The 25,333-nt window shown below is 51.2% G+C and overlaps 1 pseudogene; it reads left to right on the forward strand.

Annotated features, from left to right (window-relative positions):
- The window catches only part of LOC144609617 (ADP-ribosylation factor-like protein 2), a 36,449-nt pseudogene extending 21,014 nt beyond the window's left edge, over positions 1-15,435 (forward strand).
- The last annotated feature ends 9,898 nt before the right edge of the window (positions 15,436-25,333 follow it).

Below are 25,333 nucleotides of genomic sequence, written 5' to 3' on the forward strand. Positions count from 1 at the left end.
CGATCAGTTATCTAACCCAAGTGCACTACTTAGATCTACTAGTTCGAAGTAATCAAATGTGGAGCTGTTTCTAGGTTATGTCACTAAAGTAACCTCGTTCGAGGTTATCCCACTTTCCCCATCCACTCCCGACACATGAGGGAGCACCCGGAGAAAACACAACCTCCAGAGAGATGGACTCCCTTCCACCGACTCCATCTACACCTCACGCTGCCTCGGCAAGGCCAGCAGCACAATCAAGGACCAGTCTCACCCCCGGCCACTCCCTCTTCTCCCCTCTCCCATCGGGCAAGAGGTACAGAAGTGTGAAAACGCACACCTCCAGATTCAGGGGCAGTTTCTTCCCGGCTGTTATCAGGCAACTGAACCATCCTACCACAAACAGAGAGCAGTGCTGAAAGAGGCTCTCTTCTTTCAGTCTGAAGAAGGGTCTCGACCCGAAACGTCACCCATTCCTTCTCTCCCGAGATGCTGCCTGTCCCGCTGAGTTACTCCAGCATTTTGTGATACCCTTGATCGGACTTTGCTGGCTTTACCTTCCCTGATCATGTATCTGTGCGCTGTCAACGGCTCGATTATAATCACGCGCTGTCTTTCCGCTGCTTGGTTAGTGCTGAATCAAACTAGCTAAGCTGACGACACACAGGCAATCAAAGGGGCCTGTTTCTGTGCTGTGTGACTCTACGACTATACAGTGCTGGCTCGAAGGGCCAAATGGCCTCCTCCTGCACCTATTTTCCATATCCCCTCTACGTCCATTTGCGACACAACACAGTCCTTTTTTGCAAATTTCTGTGTCACGTCTGCTCCTTGTCTTTCTTACATAACAAAATGACATTTATTCAGCTCGCTGCAATAGTATTCACACAACACACAATAACAAAACACCCATCCGCACAATCACACGTGATAGGAGCAGAATTAGGCCATTTGGCCCATCAAGGACGTTCTTTTAGGAAGGAGGTGAGAAATTTCTTCAGTCAGAGGGCGGTGAATCTGTGGGATTCTTTGCCACAGACGGCAAGTCAATGGATATTTTTCAGGACAGAGATAGATTCTTGATCAGTGCGGGTGTCAGGGGTTATGGGAGAAGGCAGGAGAATGGGGTTAGGGAGGGAGAGATAGATCAGCCGTGATCGAATGGCGGAGTCGACTCGATGGGCCGAATGGCCTAATTCTGCTCCTCGTTCCTTCTGACCTTGAGTCTGCTCCGCCTACAGTGTCCGGGCCTACAGTGTCCGGGCCTACAGTGTCCGGGCCTACAGTGTCCGGGCCTACAGTGTCAGGACCTACAGTGTCAGGGCTCCTACAGTGTCCGGGCCTACAGTGTCCGGGCCTACAGTGTCCGGGCCTACAGTGTCCGGGCCTAAAGTGTCAGGTCCTACAGTGTCCGGGCCTACAGTGTCCGGGCCCTACACTGTCCGGGCCTACACTGTCCGGGCCTACAGTGTCCGGGCCTACAGTGTCCGGGCCTACAGTGTCCGGGCCTACAGTGTCGGGGCCAATAGTGCCCCGGACCTACAGTGACCGGACCTACACTGTCCGGGCCTACACTGTCCGGGCCTACACTGTCCGGGCCTACAGTGTCCGGGCCTACAGTGACTGGACCTACAGTGTCCGGGCCTACACTGTCTGGGCCTACAGCATCCGTGCCTACAGTGTCCGGGCCTACAGCGCCCCCCGGGTCTAATACGGGACAAGGGCATAATACGGGACGTCCTGGCTAATACGGGACAGTTGGCAACCTAGGTGCACTGCACCCATCCATTGTACAGCGTGCAGTGACTGCAATGTTCTGGCATCACCAGCTCTCTCAGTAACGCGGTGCAGTAATCTGAAGAGGCTGCTCCTCACTCTCTCTCTGTCTACACCTTAATCCCCAGCAGATTCACCTTCTCGGCACCCAGTGGGTTAGATCAGTGGGCAGTGTATTCAAGAGAGAGAGTTAGATATCGATGTATTCAGGAGAGAGTTACATTTAGCTCTTAGGGCTACGGAATCAATGGATGTGGGGAGAAGGCAGGAACGGGGTACTGATTGTGGATGATCAGCCATGATCATATTGAATGGCGGTGCAGGCTCGAAGGCTGAATGGCCTCCTCCTGCACCTATTTTATACGTTTCTATGTTTCTAGAAGATGTCTGAAGAAGGGGCTGGGCCCTGTTCCCTTTCTCTAGAGACGCTGCCTGACCCGCCAGGCTTAGTTTAGTTTGGAGATACAGCGCGGAAACAGGCCCTTCGGCCCACCGGGGTCCAGTGTCGACCAGCGATCCCCGCACACTGGCACTATCCTACACATACACACACTAGGGACAAGTTGTACATTTATTACTGAGCCAATTAAACTACAAACCTGGAGTGTGGGAGGAAACCGAAGATCGCAGAGAAAACCCACGCGGGTCACGGGGAGAACGTGCAAACTCGGTAGAGACAGCACCGTAGTCGGGATGGAACCCGGGTCTCCGGCGCTGTGAGGCAGCAGCTCTACCCGCTGCGCCACCGTGCCGCCCAGAATTTGGGCTGGGGCCACAATTTGAACATTTATTTCCCTGAGTTTCCCCCATCACACGACGCTCGATGAAGATGAATCACCACCCATAATGAGACACAATAACGGTCCTGTCATCTCCCCAGACACTGCAGTCGAGATAACAGCGTGGACCTGCCTTGGCCAGGATTAGAGATATACATCTATCTTTTTTTGTTTAGTTTAGTTCAGAGATAAGGCGAGGGAAGCAGGCCCCTTCGGCCCACCGGGTCCGTGCTTGACCAGCGATCAACCCTTCACACCGGTCTGACGAAGGGTCTCGACCTGAAACGTCACCCGTTCCTTCTCTCCAGAGATGCTGCCTGACCCGCTGAGTTTACTCCAGCATTGTGTGTCCGACTTCCACACGTTATCCCACTTTCTCATCCACTCCCTACACACCACGGGGAGATTTTACAGAGGGCCGATTGGCCGACAAACCACACGTCTTTGGGATGTGGGAGGAGACCCACGCGGGTCGCAGGGAGAAAGTGCAAACTGCACTCGCACTGCACACGCGTGCACACACACGCACACCACACACACACATGCACGTACGCACACACGCGCAACACATACACACCCCACATATGCACGCACACACGAATGTAGGCACGCATACACACACACACGCTCACACATGCGCACACACACACACACATGCATGTACGCGCACACGCACACATGCACCACACACGCACGCACATACACACACACTCGGTGCGCGCATACACACACACATACGCGCACCACACGCACGTATGCGCACACGCACACACCCCCCATATATGCACGCACGCACACACACACACACGCACGCACATACACACACGCGTGCGCGCGCGCACACACACACATATGCACACACACACACTCACACGCGCACACACGCACGCACATACACACACGCACACACACGCACATACACACACGCACCCACGCACGCACATACACACCCACATACACACACGTGCGGACGCACGCACACACACACACGCACACACACACACACGCACACACACGCACACACACACATACACACACTGTCGCTGTGAGGCAGTGGGTCTACCCCAATGTGGAAACAGTTCCTTCGGCCCACCGAGTCCGCACCGACCAGCGATCTCAGCATTACCCCACACACCAGGGACAACATACAATTAACCCACCAACCCGCACGTCTTTGGAGCTTGGGAGGAAACCGGAGCACCCGGAGGAAACCCACGCAGGTCACGGGGGGAGAACGTACAAACTCTGTACAGACAAGCAGCCATAGTCAGGATGGACCCCGGGTCTCTGGCGCTGTGAGGCAGCAACTCTTCCACTGGGTGAAAACCCCACGCCAGTCACAGAGAGAAGGTACAAACTCTGTACAGACAGCACCTGTAGTCAGTATGGAACCCGGGTCAATGGCGCTGTGAGGCAGCAACTCTACCGATGCACCACCGTAGAAAATAACTGCGGCAGAAACAAAATAAAGCCACTCGTACAATCTCATAGTCTCACGAGTGGCTGAGCCATTGATTCAACAGCAGGAGTTATTGGGCCCATCATTGCCTGTACTAGCTCACGGCACCGCCTATCCTCAGCCCTGCCGTTTCTTTATTTTCCCCCGTTTTAGTTTAGCGATACAGCGCGGAAACAGGCCCATCGGCCCACCGGGTCCGCGCCGACCAGCGATCCCCCGCCACATTAACACTATCCTACACACACACTTGGGACAATTTGTACACTTACACGAGCCAATTAACCTACGAACCCGCGCGTTTTTGGAGTGTGGGAGGAAACCGACAATCTCGGAGAAAACCCACGCGGGTCACGGGGAGAACGTACAAACTCCGTACAGACGGTGCCCGTGGTCGGGATGGAACCCCAGGAACCCAGCTGCGCCACCGTGCCATCACATAATTCGGCAGCACCTCTGACTCGGCAACTCACAGGGGGGCAGTGTTGCTGTTCTCACCGGCGTCAGAGACTCGGGTTCGATCCCGACCATGAGAGTTGTACAGGGCTCTAGTGAGACCGCACCTGGAGTACTGTGTGCAGTTTTGGTCTCCAAATTTTGAGGAAGGATATTCTTGCTATTGAGGGCGTGCAGCGTAGGTTTACTAGGTTAATTCCCGGGATGGCGGGGACTGTCATATGTTGAAAGACTGGAGCGACTAGGCTTGTATAACACTGGGATTTTAGAAGGATGAGAGGGGATCTTATAGAGACGTATAAAATTATAAAAGGATTGGACAAGCTAGATGCAGGAAAAATGTTCCCAATGTTGGGGGAGTCCAGAACCAGGGGCCACAGTTTAAGAATAAGGGCAGGCCATTTAGAACGGAGATGAGGAAAAACTTTTTCAGTCAGAGAGTTTGTGAATCTGTGAATTCTCTGCCTCAGAAGGCAGTGGAGGCCAATTCTCTGAATGCATTCAAGAGAGAGCTAGATAGAGCTCTTAAGGATTAGCGGAAGTCAGGGGGTATGGGGAGAAGGCTGAGGAACGGGGTACTGATTGAGAATGATCAGCCATGATCACATTGAATGGCGGTGCTGGCTCGAAGGGCCGAATGGCCTCCTCCTGCACCTATTGTCTATTGTCTATTGTAACTCAGCAGGTCAGGCAGCATCTCTAGAGAGAAGGAATGGGCGACAGTGTCGGCTCGAGACCCTTCTTCGGACTGAGTGTCGGGGGAGAGGGAGGGAGGGAGGGAGGGAGAGAGAGAGAGAGAGAGAGAGAGAGGAGAGAGAGAGAGAGAGAGAGAGAAGGAGAGAGAGAGAGAGAGGAGAGAGAGAGAGAGAGAGAGAGAGAGGAGAGAGAGAGAGAGAGATAGAGAGGAGAGAGGAGGAGAGTAAGAGAGAGAGAGAGAGAGAGAGAGAGAGAGAGAGAGAGAGAGAGAGAGAGAGAGTGAGAGAGAGAGAGAGTAGAGAGAGAGAGAGAGAGAGAGAAGAGAGAGAGGAGAGTAGGAGAGAGAGAGAGAGAGAGAGAGAGAGAGAGATAGAGAGGAGAGAGAGAGAGAGAGGAGAGAGAGAGAGAGAGAGAAGAGAGAGAAGAGAGAGAGAGAGAGAGATGTGGCAGCAGTAAGATGAAGCTTGCTTTTTGCTTATCAGTGCGTGGCTGTTCTTACAAAGAGTTGCACACAGACGTGCTGTGGACTGGCCCCACTGATTGAATGAACAGCCGTGACTCACGGACAGGCAAGCAGGAGACGACATTAATGCAGGCCCTCTGAGCGTTTGAAAGGTCACGTCTTATCAGCGCCTTACCAGTGAGACTGAATCAATGAGCAGGAAGGAACTGCAGAGAGCCATCGAGTGACATAATGCGGAATCAGGCCCGACTCACCCACACCGGCCACCGGAACTTTCATATGAAGAAAGACTGGATAGACTCGGCTTGTACTCGCTGGAATTTATAGATTGAGTGGGAATTTAGAATTCTTAAGGGGTTTGGACAGGCTAGATGCGCTGTCTGTGCAGAGTTTGTATAAGAGGTAGGCCATTTAGAACGGAAATGAGGAAAAACTTTTTTCAGTCAGAGAGTTGTGAATCTGTGGAATTCTCTGCCCTCAGAAGGCAGTGGAAGCCGATTCCCTGGATACTTTCAAGAGAGAGCTGGATAGAGCTCTTAAGGATAGCGGAGTCAGGGGGTATGGGGGGAGAAGGCAGGAACGGAGTACTGATTAAGAATGATCAGCCATGATCACATTGAATGGCGGTGCTGGCTCGAAGGGCCGAATGACCTCCTCCTGCACCTATTGTCTATTGCGTGGGTTTTCTCCGAGATCTTCAGTTTCCTCCCACACTCCAAAGACGTACATGTTTGCAGGTTAATTGGCTTGGTGTAAATGTAAAAATTGTACCTAGTGCGTGTAGGATAGTGTTAGTGTGCGGGGATCGCTGGTCGGCGCGGACCCGGTGGGCCGAAGGGCCTGTTTCCGCGCTGTATCTCTGAACTAAACTATACTAAACTCCCAAGGTTATTCCTAGGCATAGAAATAGTATTGAGTTTTATAGAATTGAAAAGATACAGCATGGAAAGAGGCCCTTCGGCCCCACCGAGTCGATGCTGACCATCAATCGCCTGTTCACACCAGTTCGATGTTTTCCCGACAGCTACTAGACAGAAGAGGTAAAGGCTCTTCGGCCCACTAAGTCCGTGCTGAACATGATGCCAATGTAGAAAATCATGAGAGGAATAATCATGAGAGGAATAGAGCCTGTTGCCCAGAGTGGGGGAATCGAGCACCGGAGGGACATAGGTTCAAGGTGATGGGGGGGAATCGAGCACCGGAGGACATAGGTTCAAGGTGATGGGGGGGGAATCGAGCACCGGAGGGGACATAGGTTCAAGGTGAAGGGGGAATCGAGCACCGGAGGGACATAGGTTCAAGGTGAAGGGGGAATCGAGCACCGGAGGGACATAGGTTCAAGGTGATGGGGGAAGAAATTTAATAGGAATCTGAGGGGTAACTTTTTCACACAGAGGGTGGTGGGTGTATGGAACGAGCTGCCAGAGGAGATAGTTGAGGCTGGGACTATCCCAACGTTTAAGAAAAGAAACAGCTAGACAGGTACATGGATAGGACGGGTTTGGAGGGATATGGGCCAAACGCAGGCAGGTGGGACTAGTGTAGCTGGGGCATGTTGGCCGGTGTGGGCAAGTTGGGCCGACGGGGCCTGTTTCCACACTGTGAGACTCCATGTTGTATGAAGGAACTGCAGGTGACGGTTTAAACCGAAGATAGACACAAAATGCTAGAGTAACTCAGCGGGACAGGCAGCATCTCTGGAGAGGAGGAATGGGTCTTTGGTCTGAAGAAGGGTCTCGACCCGAAACGTCACCCATTCATTCTCTCCCGAGATGCTGCCTGACCCACTGAGTTACTCCAGCATTTTGTGTCTCAGCTCATCAGGAACTGGAATTTAGAAGGATGAGAGGGGACCCTTCGAACCAGCACCGCCATTCAATGTGATCATGGCTGATCATTCTCAATCAGTACCCCGTTCCTGCCTTCTCCCCATACCCCCTGACTCCGCTATCCGTAAGAGCTCTATCTAGCTCTCTCTTGAATGCATTCAGAGAATTGGCCTCCACTGCCTTCTGAGGCAGAGAATTCCACAGATTCACAACTCTCTGACTGAAAAAGTTTTTCCTCATCTCAGTCCTAAAATGGCCGACCCCTTATTCTTAAACTGTGGCCCCTGGTTCTGGACTCCCCCAACATTGGGAACATGTTTCCTGCCTCTAACGTGTCCAACCCCTTAATAATCTTGTACGTTTCGATAAGATCTTCTCTCATCCTTCTAAAATCTCCTCGGCCCATCGAATCCACTCCGCCATTCAAACGTGGATGATCTCTCCCTCCTAATCTCATTTTCCTGTCTTCTCCCCATAGTTTTTGACACCCGTTCTAATCAAGAATCTATCTATCTCTGCCTTACAAAAATATCCACTGACTTGGCCTCCACAGCCCTCTGTGGCAATGAGTTCCTCAGATTCACCGCCCTCTGACTAAAGAAATCCTTCCTCACCACCTTTCTAAAAGGGCGCCCTTTAATTCTGAGGCTGTGCCCCTCTGGTCCTAGACTCTCCCACCAGTGGAAACATCCTCTCCACATCCACTCTATCTATGCCTTTCATTATTCTGTCAGATTCATTGGCTTAATTAGCTTGGAATAAGTCTAAAAGATCTCCCTGGTGTGTGTGGGACAGGGTTAGTCGTTAGTGTGCTGGTCGCTGGTCGGTGCGGACTCAGTGGCCTGAAGGGTAGGGTTGCCAAATGTCCCGTATTAGCCGGGACATCCTGTATTTTGAGCTAAATTGGTTTGTCCCCTATGGGACCGTCCTTGTCCCATATTAGGCCCGGGGGGCGCTGTAGGCCCGGACACTGTAGGCCCGGACACTGTAGGCCCGGACACTGTAGGCCCGGACACTGTAGGCCCGGACACTCTAGGCCCGGACACTGTAGGCCCGGACACTGTAGGCCCGGATAGTGGAGGCCTGGAGGCCCGGGAGGAGCAGGAGCACGTGAGTGAGGTCACGTGGGGCGCGTCACCTTTTGCCCCTTATTTGGGAGTGAGAAAGTTGGCAACCGCTAGCCAAAATGGCCTGGTTCCGCGCTGTATCTCTAAATTAAAACTAAAACTGAAACGTCTCTGGTTTGACAGAACGAGAGAAAATCTTCACAAAGGAAAGGCATTGGAAGAAGAAATCCTCTAAGCAGAGAGAGGTGGGTCAACAAGTTCGCAGGTATAAATTATTCAAGTCAGTGACAGGATCGGCTGGTTTCATTCTTCAAATAATACATTAACGCCAACAAGTGCAGCCAAGCTCAGAGGAAAGAAAACCTAATCAGTCACCAACTACAACATCACGCCTGTCATCTTCAGTCTCTAATGCTTGGTGTTGTTAGTAGAAACATAGAAACATAGAAAATAGGTGCAGGAGGAGGCCATTCGGCCCTTCGAGCCAGCACCGCCATTCAATGTAATCATCCACAATCAGTTACCCCCATTCCTGCTTTTTTCCCACATCCCTTGATTCCGTTAGCCCCAAGAGCTAAATCTACAGGGCCCTCCGTAATGTTTGAGACTAAGACCCATCATTTATTTATTTGCCTCTGCGCTCCACAATTTGATATTTGTAATAGAAAAACAATCACACACGGTTTACATTGTCAGATTTTATTAATCATGAGACCGAGAAACGAGAATAAAACTGTTCAAGACATCAGCCGAACCTTGGGCGTACCAACATCAACTGTTTGGAACATCATTAAGAAGAAAGAGTGATGTCATATGTTGTAAGACTGGAGCGACTGGGCTTGTATACACTGGAATTTAGAAGGATGAGAGGGGATCTTATCGAAACGTATAAGATTATTAAGGGGTTGGACACGTTAGAGGCAGGAAACATGTTCCCAATGTTGGGGGAGTCCAGAACAAGGGGCCACAGTTTAAGAATAAGGGGTAGGCCATTTAGAACGGAGATGAGGAAAAACTTTTCCAGTCAGAGAGTTGTGAATCTGTGGAATTCTTTGCCTCAGAAGGCAGTGGAGGCCAATTCTCTGAATGCATTCAAGAGAGAGCTGGATAGAGCTCTTAAGGATAGCGGAGTCAGGGGGTATGGGGAGAAGGCAGGAACGGGGTACTGATTGAGAATGATCAGCCATGATCACATTGAATGGCGGTGCTGGCTCGAAGGGCCGAATGGCCTCCTCCTGCACCTATTGTCTATTGTCTATGGCTCATCGCAAAGGGACTGGCAGGCCAAGGAAGACCTCCACAGCTGATGACAGAAGAATTCTCTCCATAACAAAGAAAAATCCCCAAACACCTGTCCGACTGATCAGAAACACTCTTCAGGAGTCAGGTGTGGATTTGTCAATGACCACTATCTGCAGAAGACGTCATGAACAGAAATACAGAGGCTACACCGCAAGATGCAAAGCACTGGTTAGCCGCAAAAATAGGATGGCCAGGTTACAGTCTGCCAAGAGGTACTTAAAAGAGCAACCAAAGTCCTGGAAAAAGGTCTTGCGGACGGATGAGACGAAGATGAACTTATATCAGAGTGATGGCAAGAGCAAAGTATGGAGGAGAGAAGGAACTGCCCAAGAGCCAATGCTTACCACCTCATTTTTTTAGATTTTTTAGATTTAGAGATACAGCGCGGAAACAGGCCCTTCGGCCCACCGAGTCCACGCCACCCAGCGATCCCCGCACACTAACACTATCCTACACACACTAGGGACAAATTATTTTACATATTACCCAGCCAATTAACCTACATACCTGTACGTCTTTGGAGTGTGGGAGGAAACCGAAGATCTCGGAGAAAACCCACTCGGGTCACGGGGAGGACGTACAAACTCCGTACAGACGGCGCCCGTAGTCGGGATCGAACCCGAGTCTCCGACGCTGCATTAGCTGTAAGGCGGCAACTCTACCGCTGCGCCACGGTGGTGGGGGTGTTATGGCCTGGGCATGTATGGCTGCTGAAGGTACTGGCTCACTTATCGTCATTGAGGATACAACTGCTGATGGATTGCTTTGCAAAAGAGCTGGCACGGATCCAATGGATCGAATGGCCTCCTGTTCTACCAATCCAAGTGCCAAGCGACCTTAGGTATATTTACAATCTTGCCTCCGTGTTGAAATCCAGTGTCAATACTCAGGGCACACTGATACAAACACGTTTAACACGTCACGTTTAAGACACAAAGTGCTGGAGTAATGGAGCGGGTCGGGCAGCATCCCTGGAGAACACGATAGGTGACATTTCCAGCCGAGACCCTTCTTCTGACTGGAGTTGAGTTACTCCAACATTTTGTGGCTTTCATAAGTCATCGGAGCAGAACTAGGCCATTCGGCCCATCGGGTCTATTCCGCCATTCAATCCTGGCTGATCTATCTTTCCCCCTCAACCCCATTCTCCTGCCTTCTCCCCATAACCCCTGACGCCCTCACTAATCAAGGATCTGCCAATCTCCAACTTAAAACTACCCACTGACTTGTGGCCTCCACAGCCGTCTGTGGCGATGAATTCCACTACGGCTCAGGGTGGATTGCAAACGTAGAAACATAGAAAATAGGTGCAGGAGGAGGCCGTTCAGCCCTTCGAGCCAGCACCAACATTCAATATGATCACGGCTGATCATCCACAATCAGTACCCCGTTCCTGCTTTCTCCCCACATCCCTTGATTCCGTTAGCCCCAAGAGCTAAATCTAACTCTCTCTTGAAAACATCCAGTGAATCGGCCTCCACTGCCTTCTGTGGCGGAGAATTCCACCGATTCACAACTCTCTGGGTGAAAAGGTTTTTCCTCATCTCAGTCCTAAATGGCCGACCCCTTATTCTTAAACTGTGTGACCACCTGCTTCCGGACTCCCCCCAACACAGGGGGAACATTTCTCCTGCACCTAGCCTGTCCGATCCCTTAAGAATTTTATATGTTTCTATAGGATCCCCTCTCATCCTTCTAAAGTTAGGTTACTCCTATCTGTAGCAGAAAACTTTAATTATTTTTGGCCACAGAAAAGGTGCCAGATAAGTTCATCAGTTATAGGAGCAGAATTAGGCCATTCGGCCCATCAAGTCTAATCCACCCTTCAATCATGGCTGATCTATCTTTCCCTCCCAACCCCATTCACCTGCCTTCTCCCCATAACCCCTGACACCCGCACTAATCAAGAATCTGTCAATCTCAGCCTTAGAAACATCCACTGACTTGGCCTCCACAGCCGTCTGTGGCAATGAGTTCCACAGATTCACCACCTTCTAACTGAAGAAATTCCTCCTCAACTTCTTTCTTAAGGTAGTGTAAGAAAATAACTGCAGATGCTGGTACAAATCGAAGGTATTTATTTCACAAAATGCTGGAGTAACTCAGCAGGTCAGGCAGCATCTCAGGAGAGAAGGAATGGGTGACGTTTCGGGTCGAGACCCTTCTTCAGACTGATGTCAGGGGGGGCGGGACAAAGGAAGGATATAGGTGGAGACAGGAAGATAGAGGGAGAACTGGGAAGGGGGAGGGGAAGAGAGGGACAGAGGAACTATCTAAGTTGGAGAAGTCAATGTTCATACCGCTGGGCTGCAAGCTGCCCAAGCGAAATATGAGGTGCTGTTCCTCCAATTTGCGGTGGGCCTCACTATGGCACTGGAGGAGGCCCATGACAACTTCAGATAGTCCTTGCTTTCCCTCTCTCTCCATCCCCTCCCCCTTCCCAGTTCTCCCACCAGTCTTCCCATCTCCGACTACATCCTATCTTTGTCCCGCCCTCTCCCCTGACATCAGTCTGAGGAAGGGTCTCGACCCGAAACGTCACCCATTCCTTCTCTCCAGAGATGCTGCCTGACCCGCTGAGTTACTCCAGCATTTTGTATCTACCTTCAATTTGAACCAGCATCTGCAGTTATTTTCCTACATATAAATATACATATATATATATATATGTAGATGAGATAAAGTTTGTGAATTAATTGATAAGTAGCAGAGAAGGGGTAGGAATTAATAAGTATATACTTCCTCCTGTACCTTTTTGAACATGTACGATTTAATTTGTGTTGTTTATGTGAATTTATTCATTGAGTTGTGTCCAGGTTTATTGCTCATTTCATTTTATTGTTATTTTGTTTGGTTTTTATCTTTTTTTGTTTTACATGTTCGAAATAAAATATAAACAAACAATTTACAATTTTGTTTACCCAAGCCAATTCACCTACAAACCCGCACGTCTTTGGAGTGTGGTGGGAAAAACGGGTCGGGCAGCATCTGTGGAGAACATGGAGAGCTGAAAGTTCGCCCATCCTCGCTCTCCACACTTGCGACCTGATCCACTTTTATTTGTTAACCAGCATGCAGTGACTTCGAGAAACATTTATTTACAAAACGCCGGAGTAACTCAGCAGGTCAGGCAGCATCTCTGGAGAGAAGGAATGGGCGACGTTTCGGGTCGAGACCCTTCTTCAGACTGATGTCAGGGGGGGCGGGACAAAGGAAGGATATAGGTGGAGACAGGACAGGTACATGGATAGGACAGGTTTAGAGGGATTTAGATTAGATTAGTTTAGAGATACAGCGCGGAAACAGGCCCTTCGGCCCACCGGGCCCGCGCCGCCCAGCGATCCCCGCACACTAACACTATCCTACACACACCAGGGACCATTTTTACACTTGCACCAAGCCAATTAACCTACAAACCTGCACGTCTTTGGAGTGTGGGAGGAAACCGAAGATCTCGGAGAAAACCCACGCAGGTCACGGGGAGAAGGTACAAACTCCGTACAGACGGCACCCGCGGTCGGGATGGAACCCGGGTCTCCGGCGCTGCATTCGCCGTGAGGTGGCAACTCTACCGCCGCGCCACGGTGACCGCCCAGCGCACACGGGATATTGGCCGAAAGGTGGGACTAGTGTAGATGGGGCAGATGATATGATACGATACGATACGTAGAGAACTTAATTTACCCCAGGAGGGAAATTGGATAAGATTGAACTGGTGCGAACAGGCGATCGATGGCCAGCACGACTCAGTGGGCCGAAGGGCCTCTTTCCACCCTGTGCCTTTCAATTCTACACAATTCAATAGTGTTTCTATGTCTCGGAAGACAACCGTACTTCCTCGGGAGTCTTGAATGATGATCCTAACATGAACGCCAAAGTGTTCCTTATCTTTTAATTCCCCCCCAAGGAACATTGATCCTGTGGTTGGATAATCACCGAACTTGTAATGAGGGTTAGATCACAGATACAGAGTGTACAAGATGAACAGAATGAGAACTGGGCTGAATCCAGCTCCCCTTTAACCCAGATTAGTGTTAAGTTTTAACTTTAGCTTAGTTTACGATGCGATGGGACTTGATTTATCCCAGGAGGGAAATTGGTCGACCAACGGTCGTGAAACTCAACGAGATACACGAAACGTGAGATTAAAGTGACGGGTGGAAAGTCCAGGATTGGGGGATGTGTAAAGATTGGGGGGGAGGAGGGGGTCAGTTTACCCCACGACAGACGGGGGAGGGGTTGTCCAGTTTGGTAGCCACAGGGAAGAAGGATCTCCTGTGGCGTTCGTTCTGTGCTGCCTCTCGGTGGGACCAGTCTGTTGCTGAAGGTGCTCCTCAGGTTGACCGGTGTGTCACGGAAGGGGTGGGCCGCATTGTCCAAGATGCTCCGCAGTTTGAGGAGCGCCCTCCCCTCCGAGACCCCCTCACCGTGAATCCAACCAGCCTTCCCGACGAGCTTGCTTAATCCTGTTGAGTTTAGTATAGTTTACCTCCTGTGAATCCATGTTGGCCGGTGCGGGCAAGTCGGGCCGAAGGGCCTGTTTCCGCGCTGTACGACTCTGTGACTCCATCTACACCTCATGCTGCCTCGGCAAGGCCAGCAGCGCAATCAAGGACCAGTCTCAACCCGGCTGTTTCCACGCTGCACGGCTCTGACTCTAAGGGTAGACGCACAGAGTCTCTTGCCCAGAGTAGGGGAATCGAGGACCAGAGGACACAGGTTCAAGGTGAAGGGGAAAAGATTTAATAGGAATCTGAGGGGTAACATTTTCACACAGAGGGTGGTGGGTGTGTGGAACGAGCTGCCAGAGGAGGTAGTTGAGGCTGGGACTATCCCAACGTTTAAGAAACAGTTGGACAGGTACAAGGATAGGACGGGTTTGGAGGGATATGGGCCAAATGTGGGCAGGTGGGACTAGTGTAGCTGGGACATGTTGGCCGGTGTGGGCAAGTTGGTCCGAAGGGCCTGTTTCGACACTGTATCTCACTATGACTCTAGTGTAGCTGGGACATGTTGGCCGGTGTGGGCAAGTTGGGCTGAATGGCCTGTTTCCACACTGTATCTCTCTATGACGTGTAGCTGGGACATTGTTGGCCGGTGTGGGCAAGTTGGGCTGAAGGCCCTGTTTCCACACTGTGTCTCTCTATGACTCTAGTGTAGCTGGGACATGTTGACCGGTGTGGGCAAGTTCGGCTGAAGGGCCTGTTTCCACACTGTATCACTCTATGACATGTAGCTGGAACATGTTGGCCGGTGTGGGCACGTTGGGCTGAAGGGCCTGTTTCCATGCTGTGTCTCTGTGACTGTAAGCAGGCAGCAGTGTGGGAGGAGGTGTGTCATGCTCTGTTGCTCGGGCCGCTCGGTTCAACACCCTGATGGTTTGTGGGAGGGCAGGTGATCCTGACCCTGGCGGTGTGGGGCTTCAGGCTTCTGTTCCTCCCGCCCGCTCGCCCGGCCGCTCGGCAGTGGCAGTGGGGAGATGGCATCGCCCTCCCGGACAGTGGGGGCCCTCGAGGGCAGGTACGGCCTACTGGAGGCAGCGGCCGGTGGCGATGTGCTCGATGGTGGGGAGGGCACTGCCCATGATGCACCAGGCTGGGCCCACCATGCCCTGCAGCCCCATCACAAGTGATATATAGACGTGTGTGTGTGTGTGCGTGTGTGTGTGTGTGTGCGTGTGTGTGTGTGTGTGTGTGTGTGTATGTGTATGTGTGTGTATGTGTACGTGTATGTTTGTGTGTGTGTGTATGTGTGTGTGTGTGTGTGTGTGTGTGTGTGTATGTGTGTGTGTATGTGTATGTGTGTGTGTGTGCGTATGTGTGTATGTGTGTGTGTGTGTGTGTGTATGTGTGTGTGTGCGTATGTGTGTGTGTGTGTATGTGTGTGTGTGTGTGTGTGTGTGTGTGTGTGTATGTGTGTATGCGTGTGTGCGTGTGTGCGTATGTGTGTGTATGTGTGTATGTGTGTGTGTGTGTGTGAGTGTGTGTGTGTGTGTGTGTGTGTGTGTGTGTGAGTGTATGCATGTGTGTGTGTGCGCGTACGTGTGTTTGCGTGTGTGCCTGTGTGCTTGTATGTGCGTGCGAGCGTCAGCGTGTGTGGGTCTGTATGTATGTATGCATGCGAATATATATATATATATATATTTATATAAAAAGAACTCCACGACCGAGAAGGCCAGAACGACAACGTATCTGGGAAAGATTCCGCAGAGACGGGATGCTCTCTGAACACGGGATCTCATGGCCTGCAGTGCTCCCCTTCATAAGGACAGTGGGAAGAAAAACTCAGTCGGCAGCTTTTCCGAGGGGAATCGGACACGGTCTTGAAGTGGAGGAGCCCGCAGGGCCCTGGGCGATCAACACAAGGGATGGGATTAATTGGAGGGCTGCTTCAAAGGGTTGCCTTAGGCAGGAAGGGCAGAATGGCCTCCCCCCATGGTGTGACTCTCTGCTTCTCTCCCCCCACCTCCTCAGATCCAGTGATGAAGGCAATTCAATTCGAGAGGACTAAAGTACAAAAGCAAGGATATAATGCACAGGCTTTAAGGGGCAGGTGCTGGCAAAGTCACAGAGTCTGGGAGACACTGAATCCCGCCCCATATTCCAATAGACAACAGACAATAGGTGCAGGAGGAGGCCATTCGGCCCTTCGAGCCAGCACCGCCATTCAATGTGATCATGGCTGATCATTCTCAATCAGTACCCCGTTCCTGCCTTCTCCCCATACCCCCTGACTCCGCTATCCTTAAGAGCTCTATCCAGCTCTCTCTTGAATGCATTCAGAGAATTGGCCTCCACTGCCTTCTGAGGCAGAGAATTCCACAGATTCACAACTCTCTGACTGAAAAGGTTTTTCCTCATCTCAGTTCTAAATGGCCGACCCCTTATTCTTAAACTGTGGCCCCTGGTTCTGGACTCCCCCAACATTGGGAACATGTTTCCTGCCTCTAACGTGTCCAACCCCTTAATAATCTTATGTGTTTCAATAAGATCCCCTCTCATCCTTCTAAATGCCAGTGTACTCAAGCCCAGTCTTTCAACGTACGACAGTCCTGCCATTCCGGGGATTAACCTTGTCGATTGACTATTCTCGTTTACATTTTATCTCTGTTTGCTTCTCCTAGCTAACAATGGTCTATTCTACATTTCCCTTGATCTCCATCTCCTTTGTCTCGTTTTCACACCTTACAATTCCTTATCTCTGTATCTCCCTCTCCCCTGACTCAGTCCGAAGAAGGGTCTCGACCCGAAACGTCACCCATTCCTTCTCCCCAGGGATGCTGCCCGTCCTGCTGAGTTACTCCAGTACTTTGTGTCCATCTTCGGTTTAAACCAGCGTCTGCAGTTCCTTCCTACAACAAAGAGTCTTACAGCGTGGAAACAGGCCCTTCGGCCCGACTTGCCCACACCGGCCAACAAGTCCCATCTACACTAGTCCCACCTGCCTGCGTTTGGCCCATACCCCTCCACACCTGTCCTATCCATGTACTTGTCTAACGTTGGGATAGTCCCAGCCTCAACTACCTCCTCTGGCAGCTCGTTCCACACACCCACCACCCTCTGTGTGAAAAAGTTACCCCTCAGATTCCTATTAAATCTTTTCCCCTTCACCTTGAACCTGTGTCCTGTGTACAGTTTTGGTCTCCTAATCTGAGGAAAGACATTCTAGCCTTAGAGGGAGTACAGAGAAGGTTCACCAGATTGATCCCTGGGATGGCAGGACTTTCATATGAAGAAAGACTGGATAGACTCGGCTTGTACTCGCTGGAATTTAGAAGACTGAGGGGGGATCTTATAGAAACATGTAAAATTCTTAAGGGGTTGGAGAGGTTAGTTGTGGGAAGATTGTTGGGGAAGTCCAGAACCAGGGGTCACAGCTTAAGGATAAGGGGGAAGTCTTTTAGGACCGAGATGAGAAAACATTTCTTCACACAGAGAGTGGTGAGTCTGTGGAATTCTCTGCCACAGAAGGTAGTTGAGGCCAGTTCATTGGCTATATTTAAGAGGGAGTTAGATGTGGCCCTTGTGGCTAAAGGGATCAGGGGGTATGGAGAGAAGGCAGGTACAGGTTACTGAGTTGGGTGATCAGCCATGATCATATTGAATGGTGGTGCAGGCTCGAAGGGCCGAATGGCCTACTCCTGCACCTATTTTCTATGTTTCTATGTTTCTATGTCCTCTGGTCCTCGATTCCCCTACTCTGGGCAAGAGACTCTGTGCATCTACCCGATCTATTCCTCTCATGATCTTGTACACCTCTGTAAGATCTCCCCTCATCCTCCTGCGCTCCAAGGAATAGAGTCCGTTTGCTCTACGAGCTATTTCTAACGCTCTTTTGAATACATCACTTGAACAGGGGGGCATTGGGTGTCAGACGAGGAGAGGAGAGGGGTGAAAAGAAAAGCCGGAGGCGGGGATATGGATGGAAATAAGTATCGGCAACAGAACAATGAAACTCTTATTTGAGGCAGCGTACTGTAAGTAAGCTACTTAAGTTCGGTCACGGTGGCGCAGCGGTAGAGTCAATGCCTCACGGCGCCAGAGACCCGGGTTCCATCCTGACCATGGGTGCTTGTCCAGTTTAGAGAAACAGCGAGGAAACAGGCCCTTCGGCCCACCGACCCCGCGCCAACCCGCGATCCCGAGATTTTCTCTGAGATCTTCGGTTTACTCCCACACTCCAAAGACGTGCGGGTTTGTAGGTTAATTGGCTTGGTGTAAATGTAAAAATTGTCCCCGGTGGGTGTAGGATAGTGTTAGTGTGTGCGGGGATCGCTGGGCGGCACGGACCCGGTGGGCCGAAGGGCCTGTTTCCGCGCTGTATCTCTAAAACTAAAACTGAAAAACCCCCAAAAACTACAACTAAACTAAAGTTAGTCTGAAGAAGGGTCTCGACCCGAAACGTCACCCATTCCTTCTCTCCTGAGATGCTGCCTGACCTGCTGAGTTACTCCAGCATTTTGTGAATAAATACCTTCGATTTGTACCAGCATCTGCAGTTATTTTCTTATACTAAACTAAAGTTAAATCATAGGCTGATCAGTGGCATAAAGTGCTCGGGGGGATGTGAAAAGTGGTCAAGGAAAACTGGACTTTCAAATTAGCCGAGAACGTAATCAAAGCTAACACCTTACTCCATTGTGAGTACAATTAGAGGCAAATTGGTGTGCAATTTAAATTTGAAAGCAAATGGGAAGCATCTTTACGCATTTGATTTTGACCTCTCCAGGTATCACACTACCGGTCCTGAGTTGTAATGACTGGAGAAGAGATGGAGTTAGCCTGAGATGACAACTATTTAACGCTCATTATCGAATTGAAAGAGATAGATCGGCGATCTGGGCTTAGACCCCTGCACTTTGTTTAGTGTGGATCGGACACGGAGTGCTGGAGTAACTCAGCGGGTCAGGCAGCATCTGTGGAGAACATGGATAGGTGACGTTTCACAGAGTGCTGGAGTAACTCAGCGGGTCAGGCAGCATCTGTGGAGAACATGGATAGGTGACGTTTCACAGAGTGCTGGAGTAACTCAGTGGGTCAGGCAGCATCTGTGGAGAACATGGATGGGTGACGTTTCACAGAGTGCTGGAGTAACTCAGCGGGTCAGGCAGCATCTGTGGAGAACATGGATAGATGACGTTTCACAAAGTGCTGGAGTAACTCAGCGGGTCAGGCAGCATCTCGGGAGAGAGGGAATGGGTGACGTTTCAGGTCCAGACCCTTCTTCAAACTTAATTTAGTTTAGTTTGGTTTAGAGATACAGCGCGGAAACAGGCCATTCGGCCCATCGAGTCCGCGCCGCCCAGCGATTGCCGCGCACATTAGCACCCTCCTACACGCACTGGGGACAATTTACGTTCTTTATCGAAGCCAATTAACCTACAAACGCGCACGTCTTTGGAGTGTGGGAGGAGACCGGAGCATCCGGAGAAAACCCACGCAGGTCATGGGGAGAACGTACAAACTCCGTACAGGCAGCGCCCGTAGTTGGGATGGAACCCGGGTCTCTGGTGCCACGAGGCGACGACTCTACCGCTGCGCCAGAAGGCCGCCCTTGTCGAGGCGTAGAAGGGAAGGACCCAGCGGGCTCATCCCAGGACAACCGTCAATGGCCACATCTTCCTCAGGGCAGCATGGTAGCTCAGGGTTTTGTGGCGTTCATTGGCCTGGTGGTTGTGGGGAAGAAGCTGCTCCTGAACCTGGACGTTACGGTTTTCAGGCTCTTGTACCTTCTTCCCGGTGGCAGGAGTGAGGTGAGAGCGTGGCCAGGGTGGTGTGGGTCTCTGACGATGCCGGCTGCCATTTTGTGAGGCAGCGTCTCCTGTAGATCCCTGCGATGGTGGGGAGGTCGGTACCCATGATGCCCACCACCCTCTGGCATCTCCTTCCGTCCTGGGCGTTGGAGTTTTTCAAGTTTTTACTCTGGTTTATTGTCACGTGCACCCAGGTACAGTGAAAAACTTTTGTTGCGTGCTGACCAGTCAGCGGAAACATAGAAACATAGAAAATAGGTGCAGGAGTAGGCCATTCGGCCCTTCGAGCCTGTACGTACCGCCATTCAATGTGATCATGGCTGATCATCCAGCTCAGTATCCCGTACCTGCCTTCTCTCCATACCCCCTGATCCCTTTAGCCACAAGGGCCACATCTAACTCCCTCTTAAATATAGCCAATGAACTGGCCTCAACTACCTTCTGTGGCAGAGAATTCCACAGATTCACCACTCTCTGTGTGAAGAAATGTTTTCTCATCTCGGTCCTAAAAGACTTCCCCCTTATCCTTAAGCTGTGACCCCTTGTTCTGGACTTCCCCAACATCGGGAACAATCTTCCCGCATCTAGCCTGTCCAACCCCTTAAGAATTTTATATGTTTCTATAAGATCCCCCCTCAGTCTTCTAAATTCCAGCGAGTACAAGCCGAGTCTATCCAGTCTTTCTTCATATGAAAGTCCTGCCATCCCAGGAATCAATCTGGTGAACCTTCTCTGTACTCCCTCTAAGGCTAGAATGTCTTTCCTCAGATTAGGAGACCAAAACTGTACGCAATACTCCAGGTGCGGTCTCACCAATGCCCTGTACAACTGCAGCAGAACCTCCCTGCTCCTATACTCAAATCCCCTCGCTATGAATGCCAACATACCATTCGCTTTCTTCACTGCCTGCTGCACCTGCACGCTTGCTTTCAATGACTGGTGTACCATGACACCCAGGTCACGTTGCATCTCCCCTTTTCCTAATTGGCCACCATTCAGGTAATACTCTGCTTTCCTGTTCTTGCCGCCAAAGTGGCAAGAGGGTGGCACGGTGGCGCATCGGTAGAGTTGCTGCCTTATAGCGATCCCCGTGACCTGCGTGGGTTTTCTCCGAGATCTTCCGTTTCTTCCCACACTCCAAAGACGTGCAGGTATGTAGGTTAATTGGCTGGGTAAATGTAACATTTGTCCCCAGTGGGTGTAGGATGGTGTCAGTGTGCGGGGATCGCTGGTCGGCACGGACCCGGTGGGCCGAAGGGCCTGTTTCCGCGCTGTATCTCTAAATCTAAATCTAAGTACAAGATTGCTATCGAGCCATTTACAGTACAACAACAGATGAGAAGGGAATAACATTCAGTGCAAGTTGAAAGCCAGCAAAAGTTCCGTTCAATTTATTGTCACGTGTACCGAGGTACAGTGAAAAGCTTTTTGTCGCGTGCTAACCCGTCTGATCAAATGCATGGGAAGGAACTGCAGATGCTGGTTCAGGTTATAAGTGATAGGAGAAGAATTAGGCCATTCGGCCCATCGAGTCTACTCCACCATTCAATCATGGCTGATCTATCTCTCCCTCCCAACCCCATTCTCCTGCCTTCACCCCATAACCCCTGGCACCCTCTCACCTGAAAGACGTGAATGAATTCCTCTACAATTCTACAAACACGGTGGCGCAGCGGCAGAGTTGCTGCCTCACAGCGCCAGAGGCCCGGGTTCGATCCCGACCGCGGGCGCTGTCCGTACGGAATTTGCACATTCTCCCCGTGACCTGCGTGGGTTTTCTCCGAGTTCTTCGGTTTCCTCCCACACTCCAAAGACGTGCAGGTTTGTAGGTTAATTGGCTTGGTGTAAATGTAAATTGTGTGCAGTTTTGGTCTTCTAATTTGAGGAAGGACGTCCTTGCTATTGAGGCAGTGCAGCGTAGGTTCACCAGGTTAACCCCCGGGATGGCGGGACTGACATATGGGGAAAGATTGGAAAGACTGGGCTTGTATTCACTGGAATTTAGAAGGATGGGAGGGGATCGTATAGAATTATAAAAGGACTGGACAAGCTAGATGCAGGAAAAATGTTCCCAATGTTGGGTGAGTCCAGAACCAGCGGCCACACACAGTCTAAGAATAAAGGGGAGGTCATTTAAAACTGAGGTGAGAAAAAACTTTTTCACCCAGAGAGTTGTGAATTTGTGGAATTCTGTGCCACAGAGGGCAGTGGAGGCCGATTCACTGGATGGATTTAAAAGAGAGTTAGTTAGAGCTCTAGGGGCTAGTGGAATCAAGGGATATAGGGAGAAGGCAGGCACGGGTTACTGATTGTGGACGATCAGCCATGATCACAATGAATGGCGGTGCTGGCTCGAAGGGCCAAATGGCCTCCTCCTGCACCTATTTTCTATGTTTTCTATATCCCTAGTGTGTGTAGGATAGTGTTAGTGTGCGGGGATCGCTGGTCGGCGCAGCCCCGGTGGGCTGAAGGGCCTGTTTCCACGCTGTATCTCTAAACTAAACTAAACTAAACTAAACAGTCGTTTGAGCGATGCAGAATTAATATTCCAGGTGCATTCAGTGGCACCCGCTGAGTTACTCCAGCATTTTGTGTCTAAAGTCAGGTCAAATGTAGTCAGAGAGTTACTAAACCAGGCCGTGATGCAACCAGTCAAAGTGCTCTCCACTTAGGGTTGCCAACTGTCCCGTATTAGCCGGGACATCCCGCATTTTGGGTTAAATTAGTTTGTCCCGTATGGGACCGCCCTTGCCCCGTATTGGTAGGGTTGCCAACTTCCTCGCTCCCACATAAGGGACAAAGGGTGACGTCACCGCCCCGCGCCCCACGTGACCTCACCCAGCCAGCGGCCACGTGCTCCCGCTCCGCCAACGGCGGCCGCCCGGGCCGGGAGGTGGGTTGCTACGCAACCTCCGTTAGGCGGTGCCCGCTCCTCCGGGCCTACACTGTCCGGATCTAAAATGTCAGAAACCTAGAGTGTCGGGACATAAACTGTCGGGACCTACAGCGTCGGGGCCTACAGTGTCCGGGCATACAGCGTCGGGGCCTACATTTTCCAGGCCTACAGTGTCCGGGCCTACAGTGTCCGGGCCTACAGTGTCCGGGCCTACAGTGTCCGGGCCTACAGTGTCCTGGCCTACAGCATCCGGGCCTACAGCATCCGGGCCTATAGCGTCGGGGCCTACAGTGTCCGGGCCTACAGCGTCCGGGCCTACAGCGTCGGGGCCTACAGTGTCCGGGCCTACAGTATCCGGGCCTACAGTACCCGGGCCTACAGTGTCCGGGCCTACAATGTCCGGTCCTACAGCGCCCGGGCCTACAGCTTCGGGGCCTACAGTGTCCGGGCCTACACTGTCTGAGCCTACACTGTACGGGCCCACACTGTCTGGGCCTATACTGTCCGGGCCTACAGCGTCTAGGCCTACAGTGTCCGGGCCTACAGTGTCCGGGCCTACAGTGCCCCCTGGGCCTAATACAGGACAAGGGCGGACCGTACGGGACAACCAATTTAGCCCAAAATTCGGGATGTCCCGGCTAAAATGGGACAGTTGGCAACCCTATGTCCACTGTACACTTGTAGAGGTTCAAGTGCTCCTACCATGTACCCTGTCTAGATCTCTTTTAAACGTCACCATGGAACAGCCTCGACATCTTCCTCCAAATCAATTCATGGAAACATAGACAATAGGTGCAGGAGGAGGCCATTCGGCCCTTCCAGCCAGCACCGCAATTCAATATGATCACGGCTGATCATCCACTATCAGTACCCCGTTCCTGCTTTCTCCCCATACCCCTTGATTCCGTTAGCCCTGAGAGCTCTATCTAACTCTCTCTTGAAAACATCTAGTGAATCGGCCTCCACTGCCTTCTGTGGCAGACAATTCCACAGATTCACAACTCTCTGGGTGAAAAAGTTGTTTCCTCATCTCAGTGCTAAATGGCCGACCCCTTATTCTTAAACTGTGTGGCCCCTGGTTCTGGACTCCTCCCAACATCGGGAACACCTTTCCTGCATCTAGCCTGTCCAATCCTTTACGAATTTTACAATTTTCGATAAGATCACCTCTCATCTTTCTAAGTTCCAGTGAATATAAGCCCGGTCGACTCTTTTAAATCCAACCTTTTAAACTGGTGATGACCATCCATCTTGATCCGAATCGTGGTAATTACTAGTGTGTTTGTATTTAAATCACTCACTATTAGCGAACAGTTCCTATGCATTGATTGTTATTTAGCATAGAAATGTAGAAAACAGGTGCAGGAGGAGGCCATTCTGCCCTTCGAGCCAGCACCGCCATTCATTGTGATCGTGGCTGATCGTCCACAATCAGTAACCCGTGCCTGCCTTCTCCCCATATCCCTTGATTCCACTAGCCCCTAGAGCTCTATCCAACTCTCTTTTCAATGAGGTCCCCCCTCATCCAGCCAGTACAGGCCCAGTGCCGTCAAACTTTAGCGCTCATCGTACGTTAATCTTTAGAGAGCTTCACGAAGTGGTGAAAGACTGGTCCAAGGTATTCGACTCACCTTGGAGCAGGTACAACACCCACATTGCAAATAACCAGGCTGGGGAACTGCAGGTTGCCATGGTGAGGGTTATTGAATGTGTGGCTTTTATCTTTGTGGTGTTTAGTTGGAGGGGAATTTCCGCTCGTCCAGAAATGGATGGTTGGAGAAACAGGCTGCGGAGTGCAACTAATGGAGGGCTCAGGGGAAGGCTGGCCCATCGTACTCAGTCTGAAAGAGGGTCCCGACCCGAGACGTCACCCATTCCTTCTCTCCAGAGATGTTGCCTGACCTGCTGAGTTACTCCAGCATTTTGTACCTGTCCATGTTCTCCAGAGATGCTGCCCGACCCGCTGAGTTAATCCAACACTCTGTACCTGTCCACGTTCTCCACAAAGATGCTGCCTGACCCACTGAGTTACTCCAGCATTTTGGGTCGGTCTCCAGTGTAAACCAGCATCTGCAGTTCCTTCCTACGAGCGCACACGCACATACACGCATGCATGCACACACTCACACGCACAGAAGCGCACATACACATACACACACACACGCACGCACACACACACACACACACGCACGCACGCACGCACGCACGCACGCACGCACGCATGCACGCACGCACGCACACACTCACAGTCACACGGTCACACACACAGTCACACACACACACACCCACACACGCATGCACGCACGCACGCACGCACGCACACACTCACACACTCACAGTCACACGGACACACACACAGTCACACACACACACACCCACACA

This window comes from Rhinoraja longicauda, chromosome 34, assembly GCF_053455715.1.
Source record: "Rhinoraja longicauda isolate Sanriku21f chromosome 34, sRhiLon1.1, whole genome shotgun sequence".
Lineage (NCBI taxonomy): Eukaryota > Metazoa > Chordata > Chondrichthyes > Rajiformes > Arhynchobatidae > Rhinoraja > Rhinoraja longicauda.